Here is an 11491-nt window from a genome sequence, read left to right on the forward strand (position 1 = left end):
CGCAGCCACGGCTCTGGATAAGGTTTCGTAAATAGATGACAACGATGTTGGCTCTGAAACTAGGGATGTTTCTAAGTTTCAGTAGCCAGCATAGCTTCCATTGTGTCAGCGTCATAAGAGTTGGCATTTCGACGCATAATGCGGACGGACTCGACAACTTTAACATAAGCTGTTAGTTTGGCTTTTCAGTCTGCTAATCCTAGAAAGAATGCTACATCAACATATATCGTTACAATGGCGACCAACTCTGAGCCAAGTAGCTCTGCTTTTGAGATACTGCCACCGACAGACACAGACATGTAACAAAGTTGGATGTAGTAATGCGTCTTATACTGTGTCGCTATAAGGGTTTAACGTTGGTTTCATTGCACTACCTTTAAAGTTACGTCTGCCAACGACTGCCGCATATGAACCTCTTGTTTAGGAGCTGCATTTCTCTCTTTCCTCGAGCAACTCTGTGTTTGCCATCCCCAAATTGCTCAACGCACAACTATTCGTTGGTATTAAGGGCGCAGATAACTATGTATACAGGTAACGTTATGCTTTTCGCAGGTTTTTCCACGCAGTTTACGTCTCTAGTTGATAATCGGTACGAAAAGTTGTATTGTAAACGAACGGTTTTGCTTAATAAAAGGTAACAATGACTGAAATGTTGCCCCGGCCGTGTATTCCAGAAGACAGTCTATACACGGCGACAACCCAGATCCTGTGCAATGCTGTTTAATTTTGTCTACAGGAGTCCGGGTTGGGCACTATTTTACAGTTCGTAAATTACCTGGCCGACTGATGCATACGATATTCCGTATTCTTATCCCCAGCCTCACTACGCTTGTAAAATACAAGTAGGCTTCACAAAGTTCCAGATCTTTTAGAATTTTTTTTCCCAGCAAACTCGAAATCAAATAGAGAATTACAAGACGTGGGACAATTTCTTACCAGTAAGATGCTGCAGTTTCTGGCTATGAATGTTCATCGAGGGTTTCGTCAGCGTCCACAAACTAAATATCTTAAACGCAGAACGAATGCACGTGCATGGTATAATCGATGAAAGTTTGATGTTACCCTAAAGGTCACAACTCACCAACTAGATTGGGAATCACATTAAGCGATTATTTACTCTCGAAAAATTCCTACCCTCCTCTTCCCATGTATAATTTATCTGTTATTCCTGCATTGTAGTTCGAAATGAATGGCACTCACGATCTTTATAAGGAAAGAGAAAGAAAAGAAAGTGATTTCCGACTCTTATACCGCCAAACTTTCTCCTTGTAAGCTTGCGCTCGCCGCATATCCTGTTCGCCCCTGTATGACTAAACAATCTTTATTACTGCTTCCAGGCTTGCATCTAACTACCGGATTCAACAGGCTCTGTGCTGGACAGTTTCCACTCGTTCTTTCCCCTCTCCCCACCACTTCCTATCTGCTAGATGGTACTCTCAATTCAAACATTGCGTTCCAGTTCAATGTCTAAATTTCGGGAGCTTAATTTCTTCATTATGTTGCGTAACACAAAGCTTGTCACGACTACCGTTAAATTATCGATTAGTTACGTTTCATAATCTGCGAGGCCGGTCTGTGTCCACGGCAGTACGGCTCCGCTGCTGGTTATCGTAAAAAGGCAACACAGAGAGGCAACGTGCGACAAAGGAGCCGGGCTGATGGGTGCAACCATTTCCTGCTGGCGGAAAGTTCGCCGCCACCTTGAATCTTGTGAGTCACCATCGTTCCTGTTCGGCAGCTGAATGCTACCTCGCCCTTTACTTGTCTCCGCGTCTTTGCCAGAGCTCGTCCACACTGCCGATGAATGAGAATACTCTTTTGGCAGCTCACCTCGTCAAATTTACAGATATAGGCTAGAGAAAGCAGATATTCCCGATAATGCGATTTCCTATATTTCATTTCGAGGAAATCCGATGGCACCGAAATGGTTTTTACATCTTGTTCTATGCATTTCTCTAAACAACCACAACAGAAACAGTGATCTGATTTTGTAACTCGTCCTCGGGTGAATGAAGTCAAAGTACGGATATATATGCTCTAGTGGCCACGTGCACATTTGATAAGTGATGCTCGTAAATCCACATAAGAAATGGGTGCGTTACATTCTGTAACTATAACTGCCAGGAACAAGTAATACCACTTGGTACTAGACCAATGGCGAATATTTTGTCCATGACGTGTGAATTTAATACTGATAATCGTGCTAGATAATTATTGCCTGAAGACTCTCTTATGCTATTAAACAAATGTCAATCTCTGACATGAAACATTTACCAAATTTAACGGCAGAACCCTGAAAATGAACACACTAATGTAATACTGGCGTCATGGGCAAGCTACATCTACGGAAAATTGAGATTACTGGTTTTGTGCTGTATCTTACTGTTCCCTCTTCCTTCTCAAGTACGAACTGCCTCTGTTACTCAACATATGTCACATTTAAATGCATTTTATCTACAGTTTCTCTATACTTGTAACTAGGATTCTTTAACGACGCTAGTCAGAAGCGCTATTTCAAATAAAAGTTAATTCTTTTGATGTTAGATAGTCTTGAAACACGCCGTGTGTTGCGTTTCATATTTCAACATCTCTTCATGGAATACGGTATCCTAAAATTTTCTAGAGCTGCAAAGAACACGAAAATCTAAAAACCACAGCTGAAGAATTTACTTGGTATTTTCTCTCTATGCCACAGACTACTCTGGGATTACTTTTTAGTTTCTATGAAAACAGAACAAGCAAATTGTTTGTTCTGTGACAATAGAGTACGCCTGTTCCAGTGACCCTGACAAACCCGGACGCCAATATTTACTGATATAAAACTGGAAGTTCCTCCACATTCTCGTACGCATTATGCGATTTTGCGATATATCTACTATCTATGTTCAGTTCGCAATATGTGGCCGCGTGAGTACTTCGTTTGTTCTTAGCTCTGTGTTTTAAATAATGTTTACACGTGCACAAATCCGAAAGAGAGCGCCGTCGCAAGCGTTACAGATAGGCGAAGTACATTCCAATAATTAACGACAGATCATTCAGTCACACGCATCAACTGGCAGACTAATAAACAATTACAATCTAATGCGTTCACCACGCATATCACTCTCTCCCAATTACGAACTGTTCTCCATATCCTGATATAATTTTCAACAAATAACACTTATATTCGTATCTGTACAAAATATAAGTTTGTTGCACAATAAAAATTACTACACGTAACTGGTATAACATTAAAAAAGGTGGTATCCTATAATACTCAACAGTGTTGTATTTTTCGGCAAGTTAGTATACAAACGAATGCAGAATACAAATTTAATTCTACAAGGCTAATTCTCACTATTGTCTGCCCATCAGCTATTCTCTTTGAACCAATATTTATAATGTAAAAAGAATCTTGCTGTATCAATAACCGCTAAAATTTTTGACTACCTACGAAACCATTTACTGGTCAGTGACAAATTCTGCTGGCACTGAATTTAAAACAGAACGAAATACACAATACACATTTATCCGCAACCGCTATCATCGAGACAGGCAAATGTTTCATTCAAACTACCAGGCTCCTGCGACTTACTCAAGTTAGAAAGTAGCTTGATTACTCTTTATTACGAAATAATTATTTCCATCACAGTTTTTCTATTTAATTAAAACATCCATCACAGTTTTTCTATTTAATTAAAACATTTCTTTTTTCATCTTTCACTACATTCTAAAACGGTGCTAGTCTCACATAACAAAATTCCTCAATTCTAGTAACGTAATCGGTTGCGAAACGAATATTTCTTTCTGTGATTGTGACAATAGGGCATACCGAAGCGGGAGCTGCATGAAACAGCTGTTCTTACGTGTTAGTTCCACGACCCAAACACAAATCCGAAAGTATATGTACCTATTTCGTGACATAACGAGGAAATTAAAATTACGCTTGAAAATTATATAAACTCCACACGATACATTCATCTATTTCCACATTTGAAACACATGTTTAAGGCGGAATCAAAGCCCAAATTTCAATCGGTTTAGATGCACGGTAGCGGTGCATGGTTGTTTCCCCGCGTGGGTATGACATATCTGAGCATTGTTACTTTCATGATTCGATAACTATTTGGAAACCGGAAAACACAAATAACGACAGCTGTAAAAATAACAGTAAAATGTAACTCAGGAGAAACAAGGAAATAAATTCTCGCAGTGGTACCTGTCATCACAACTAAAAGTTCTAGCAGAAATTCACGAACTACCGGCGACAACAATACAAAGAAAAGAAAATCAGTTTGAAATACAGGCACACACGGTTGGTTACCTCCACGAGGTCAGAGCACTAAGTTCTCATGGTATTTTAAAAAATATAGTAAGTGTATTCGACATGAAAAGAAGTAAATTCTAATTTGAAAAAATGTTTAAAAACTTACCGCAGCCGCCTTTTTGCCTCTGTATTGTTTCCCAACGAGTAGAAAAATGTGTTTATTACTCTTCACTGTTATGTTTAGTAAAATGTATTGCAGGTTCAACAATTAATTATAACCACACCTTTTTTATTTATTTTTGTTAAATTGGCCAATTTTCACTTCATGTCACAAACACAGCGCACACGTGTTCCGAATTGACAGTCCCTCCCAGCAGCTCGATTGCGATGCTAGAGATACAGAATGTGGCGACGGCATAAATAATTAGCATACCGCGAGACACATCTGCTACTCAAACCTTCGCGCACGCGGCAACAATAATACTGTCTGACACGAAGCGTCTGCTGGCCAGCGCCGAAAGAAGTGGTTCTTCGTCCCGAATGCAGCCGAAATGCGCCGAAGGGCTACGAACATCTTACGGTCTTGCTTTTTCACGGGCTTTTAATGCACCGGACACTTGTAGTACGTCGTGAGTGGGGAGGCGGTCCGTTTGTGGTCTGGCCCGCCCACCCAGTGGAGGGGGACCGCGCAGTGATGGTGGGGGGAGCGCTCTCCGCCATGTTGGGTGCCTGCGCGAACTTAAAGCTCCACGAATAGAACCAGATAACACCGCGGAGGCCTGTCCGGGCGCACTGTCACCTTCTGAAGGTTGCGTTACTGCCAGCCAAGTCTCGTTAGGAAATGTTGCCTTTCCTTACCTTTGTGTTAGAACAGTTGTTAATGCAGAATCACGATGCTGCTGTAGCCTGCATCGTTGTCGCCACGTTCTTCAGGGCTGTTCACTCGCTTCTACTACCTCGCTTCGAACAGCGCATCTGAAGGAAGCGCGGGCATTGAGCTTCGGGCGGAAGAATACTACGTTCAGGTTTTCCCGCTCTTTTTTGAAATGTCACTTGTGAGGACAACGATATCTACAGATTTTAGCAGTTATTTAGAGGCTACTAACGTCCAGATTCGATAATCTCTGATTAAAAATGTGTTATTTACATAAAATTTTCCGGAAAACAAATTAATAACGAAACTAGATTACTAAATTTTACGTATAGTAAGATTCATAAATGAGGTATAGTAGAGTGTCAATAATTTTAATCGTGGGACGTTATTTAAGACTAGAGTATGTATCACGATGATATAGGCACCTGTTGCTTGAACTGCACATCTTTTAGCGCACGATATCTGAAAACTGCTCCTGTCTGTCAGAGATACACCTAAGTGTAGAGCAACAGCCCCTTGCCCTTACACATTCGGCCCAGACATATTAGAGAATAGCTGTTGCCCCTGGAGAACCTATTCCGGCGTCGGAGATTTGCAGGGCGGGTTGCGTAAGTGAAGGCGTCAGGCACCTGAGTTGGCAAGCGGTTCGTGGATCCCTTTTCCGGGATGACGCGAGCGGCTTCGTCCTGTAATATCGAAAACTCAGGGTAAATAACTTCCACTTTAAATAAATATACGTTACTGGGTCGAAGGGACAACTGCGTGATGGACAGGATTTGAGTGATGATAACACTAGCTTTCTCCTTTGTTTTGCCAAATGGTTTTAGTAACACACGCTGAAACTTTGCATGCGGCTCTATATTATTGTATCATCTAAAGATACAGGGTAAAAACCCGATTTTTAATGTTAGCGTCTGTCGTAACCAGAAGAAATGAGTGAACGCTCTAGCGTAATTTTGTTTTCATTCCGTCACTTTAACGATAGTGTCGGCAATGACTGATCATGATTTCTTCAAAGACAAATGCTAAATAAAGTAGATTTTTAAAGATTGAATACATTAATAGTTATAATGATGTTACAGCAAGAACGAGAACGATAAGAACAAAAATTAATTACTCGTTAACTATTGCGAATATGAGGCACATGGACTGTCACATAGAGAGATTTAACAGCATTCACTTATGATTGTTCAGTCCCGAATGTCAAATATATTTCATCGTGCAAGTAAAAACATATAATTTCTCAAGCGAATGCCATTCTAAAATCGAATTTCAAGGAAATGTAGACGAGAAGATTCCTCCTGATTGTTCATAAGTTAAAAATATTGAAAAATAGCACTATATAAACAATTTTCCATACAGCTGAATTCTTTATTATTATATTCATTTCGCTCAGCTATCGATTTTGGGACTATACATCTCATTCGTAAAGCACATGGAGATGAATGGTATAATCATCTTTGCAAAATATTTCCAGTCATTTTTCGAGAGAATTTTGGTGAACCTTCACATTCCCGCCCTGTAATCCTGTCTCAACAAGTCTGCGAAAACCATAGGAAAATAAAATCGATCAAACCAGATGAGCTTGATGTGTCGCCTCAGCTGACAGAAGATACAAATGATAATCCTCTTGGGCAGGCCCAGAGAACAGTTCGATTAACCTTATTTGTCTCTTCATTTTTAATCAGAAATCGTAGCACTATGAAATGAACACAACTATAAACAATGCAGCTGTAAAGAAAATTGTTTACACTGGGAAATCACCAGCAACTGACTGCCCCCTACTGACCTACTGTAATGCAGGACACTAAGTTATATGTTGCAAAGTCTGTCACTGGCATTTTTTCCCATCATGTGTTGCAACTGCTTCACTATTATCACACTAGAAGTAAGGACTCTGAGAACTGCCGAATAATCGTACATACTTCACTATCGCAAAACTACAGGGTGGTCCATTGATAGTGACTGGGCCAAATATCTCATGAAATAAGCATCAAACGAAAAAACTACAAAGAACGAAACCCGTCTAGCTTGAAGGGGGAAACCAGATGGCGCTATGGTTGGCCCGCTAGATGGCGCTACCATAGGTCAAACAGATATCAACTGCGTTTTTTTTAATACTAGGAAACACCATTTTTATTACATATTCGTGTAGTACGTGAAGAAATATGAATGTTTTAGTTGGATCACTTTTTTTGCTTTGTGATGGATGGCGCTGTAATAGTCCCAAGCAAAGGGCTCACAATTTTAGACGAACAGTCACTTTGTGGCAACAGTCTTCTGGCTAGAAGAAACAATCCTCTTTACAGCCCCCTGTCTCAATCACTCAGTAATTTCAATATTTGGGGAAGGCAAGCAGCTTTTCAGCTGCCACAGACACCGGCAACTTGTCAGTTTTGGGAGTCTGTTAGTTCCGACATGACGACATATCAACACTACAATACTCCGATAATACACACAGTGCAGGCCGGGGTGGCCGAGCGGTTCTAGGCGCTACAGATTGGAACCGCGCGACTGCTACGGTCGCACGCTCGAATCCTGCCTCGGGCATGGATGTGTGTGATGTCCTTAGGTTGGTTAGGTTTAAGTAGTTCTAAGTTCTAGGGGACTAATGACCTCAGCAGTTAAGTCCCATAGTGCTCAGAGCCATTTGAACCATTTGAATACACACAGTGACGGGTGATAACATTTGAAGAGAATAAGAAACTACAAGATGTGTTGCACAGAAATAACAAGCAACGGAAATGAGCTAGTTATACTAAGGTGTTCATACTACCTTGTGCCAAAGAAACGCCAAATATGAAGTCGGTAATCCAGTAGTGGAACGTTTTTGATCTGATAGTGAAAGATTGTGTTTTGAGAGGTCTGTATGCACTTAGCGTTAGATATAGTCTTCTGTTAGGTCCACGGATTGTTCATCGTTTTTCTAGTGTGTAGCTTCCATAACACTAGTGTGATTCACCGAGCGAGGCGCCGCAGTGGTTAGCACACTGGACTCGTATCCGGGAGTATGACGGTTCAAACCCGCGTCAGGCCATCCAGATTTAGGTTTTCCTTGGTTTCCCTAAATCACTCCAGGCAAATGCCGGGATGGTTGCTTTGAAATGGCACTGCGCATTTCCTTCCCCATCCTTGAGACAACCCGAGCTTGTGCTCCGTCTCTAATGACAACGATGTCGACGGGACGTTAAAACCAACCTTCCGTCCTTCCTTCTAGTGTGATTGAGGAAGTTCCTCCTCAAAATGTCCATCTACGGGTACCATAGCGTCATCTCTGTACGCTGAATGCTTCTCAGCCACAACTTGTTTTGGACGTGGGAAGTCAGAAGGTTCTAAGCCTTGTGAATGGCAGATTCCATATCTCTAGATTTCTGGAAAGCATATGACACGGTGCCTCTCTGCAGGCTGTTAACGAAGGTACGAACATATGGAGTAAGTTCACAGACATGTGAGTGGCTCGAAGATTTTTTGAATAATAGAACCCAGTATGAAGTCGTTGTCAGTGGAAGTTCATCGGAGACAGGGGTGCCGTCAGGAGCCCCCAAGGGAATGTGATAGCACCGCTGTTGTTCTCTATACAGGGTGGTCCATTGGTAGTGACGGGACCAAATATCTCACGAAATAAGCATCAAACGAAAAAACTACAAAGAACGAAACTCGTCTAGCTTGAAGGGGGAAACCAGACGGCGATATGGTTGCCCCGCTAGATGGCGCTGCCATCCGTCAAACGGATATCAACTGCCTTTTTTTTTTTAAATAGGAACTCCCATTTTTATTACATATTCGTGTAGTACGTAAAGAAATATGAATGTTTTAGTTGGACCACTTTTATCGCTTTGTGATAGATGGCGCTGTAATAGTCACAAACGTATAAGTACGTGGTATCACGTAACATTCCGCCAGTGCGGACGGTATTTGCTTCGTGATACATTACCCTTGTTAAAATGGACCGCTTACCAATTGCGTAAAAGGTCGGTATCGTGTTGATGTATGGCTGTTTTGATCAAAATGCCCAACGGGCGTGTGCTATGTATGCTGCTCGGTATCCTGGACGACGTCATCCAAGTGTCCGGACCGTTCGCCAGATAGTTACGTTATTTAAGGGAACAGGAAGTGTTCAGCCACATGTGAAACGTCAACCACGACCTGCAACAAATGATGATGCCCAAGTAGGTGTTTTAGCTGCTGTCGCGGCTAATCCGCACATCAGTAGCAGACGAACTGGGCGAGAATCGGGAATCTCAAAAACGTCGGTGTTGAGAATGCTACATCAACATCGACTGCACCCTTACCATATTTATATGCACCAGGAATTACATGGCGACGACTTTGAACGTCGTGTACAGTTCTGCCACTGGACACAAGAGAAATGACGGGACGATGACAGATTTTTGCACGCGTTCTATATAGTGACTAAGCGTCGTTCACCAACAGCGGTAACGGAAACCGGCATAATATGCACTATTGGGCAACGGAAAATCCACGATGGCTACGACAATTGGAGCATCAGCGACCTTGGCGGGTTAATGTATGGTGCGGCATTATGGGAGGAAGGGTAATTGGCCCCCATTCTATCGATGGCAATCTAAATGCTGCAATGGTTCACATGGCTCTGAGCACATGGGACTTAACTTCTGAGGTCATCAGTCCCGTAGAACTTAGAACTACTTAAACCTAAGGACATCACACACATCCATGCCCAAGGCAGGATTCGAACCTACGACCGTAGCGGTCGCGTGGTTCCAGACTGTAGCGCCTAGAACCGCTCGGCCACTCCGGCCGGCCCTACGTAATGTTCTACCGATGTTACTACAAGATGTTTCACTGCATGACAGAATGGCGATGTACTTCCAACATGATTGATGTCCGGCACATAGCTCGCCTGAGATTGAAGCAATACTGAATAGCATATTTCATGACAGGTGGATTGGTCGTCGAAGCCCCATACCATGGCTCGCACGTTCACCGGATCTGACGTCTCCGGATTTCTTTCTGTGGGGAAATTTGAAGGATATTTGCTATCGTGATCCACCGACAACGCCTGACAACATGCGTCAGCGCATTGTCAATGCATGAGCGAACATTACGGAAGGCGAACTACTCGCTGTTGAGAGGAATGTCGTTACACGTATTGTCAAATCCATTGAGGTTGACGGACACCATTTTGAACATTTATTGCATTAATGTGGTATTTACAGGTAATCACGCTGTTATAGCATGCGTTCTCTGAAATGATAAGTTCACAAAGGTACATGTATCACATTGGAACAACCGAAATAAAATGTTCAAACGTACCTACGTTCTGTATTTTAATTTAAAAAACCTACCTGTTACCAACTGTTCATCTAAAATTGTGAGCCATTTGTTTGTGACTATTACAGCGCCATCTATCACAAAGCGAAAAAAGTGGTCCAACTAAAACATTCATATTTCTTTACGTACTACACGAATATGTTATAATAATGAGGGTTTCTATTTTAAAAAACGCAGTTGATAGCCGTTTGACCTATGGCAGCGCCATCTAGCGGGCCAACCAAAGCGCCATCTGGATTCCCCCTTCAAGCTAGACAAGTTTTGTTCTTCGTAGTTTTTTCGTTTGACGCTTATTTCGTGAGATATTTGGCCTGTTCACGATCAATAGACCACCCTGTATACACAAGTGATTTGGTGGACAGGGTGGGCAGCAATCTGCGGTTGTTTGCTGAGGATGCCGTGGTGTACGGTAAGGTGTCGGAGTTGAGTGACTGCAGGAAGATACGACTAAATTTCTAGTTGGCGTGAAGGATGGCAGCTAGCCCTAAATGTGGGCAACTTAAGTTAATGCGGATGAGTAGGAAGATCAAACCTGTAATGTTCCGATACAGTATTACTAGTGTTCGGCTTGGCACAGCTAACTCGTTTAAATGCGTGTGAGAACAGTTGTGCGGAAGGGGAATGGCCGACTTCGATTTACTGGGAGAATTTTAGGAAAGATTGGTTCATCTGTAATGGAGACCGCATATAGGACGCTAGTGCGACCTATTCTTGAATACTACTAGAGTGTTTTGGATCCGTGCCAGCTCGGATTGAAGGGAGACACCGAAGCAATTCAGAGGCGGCCTGCTAGATTTGTTACCGGTAGGTTCGAACAACACATAAATGTTACGGAGGTCCTTCGGGAACTCGAATGGGAATCCCTGGTGGAAAGGAGACGTCCTTTTCGAGAAACACTATCGAGGAAATTTAGAGAACCGGCATTTGAAGATGACTGCCGAACGATTCTACTGCCGACAACATACATTGAGCGTAAGGACCACGAAGGTAAGATACGAGAAATTAGGGCTCATACTACTACTACGTGATCAGGCCCAGTGGTCCGCACGCATCTACAA

At 42.3% G+C, this 11491-nt stretch overlaps 1 protein-coding gene across 3 annotated transcripts in view; it reads right to left on the reverse strand.

Annotated features, from left to right (window-relative positions):
• The window catches only part of LOC126471079 (nuclear hormone receptor FTZ-F1 beta), a 410975-nt gene extending 406253 nt beyond the window's left edge, over positions 1-4722 (reverse strand). For all 3 annotated transcript variants that reach the window (XM_050099152.1, XM_050099151.1, XM_050099150.1), the window contains exon 1: positions 4413-4722. The gene's annotated coding sequence lies outside the window, so the exon portion shown is untranslated. The remainder of the gene's footprint in view (positions 1-4412) is intronic.
• Positions 4723-11491: the final 6769 nt, after the last annotated feature.

Source organism: Schistocerca serialis, chromosome 3, assembly GCF_023864345.2.
Source record: "Schistocerca serialis cubense isolate TAMUIC-IGC-003099 chromosome 3, iqSchSeri2.2, whole genome shotgun sequence".
Classification (NCBI taxonomy): Eukaryota; Metazoa; Arthropoda; class Insecta; order Orthoptera; family Acrididae; genus Schistocerca; species Schistocerca serialis.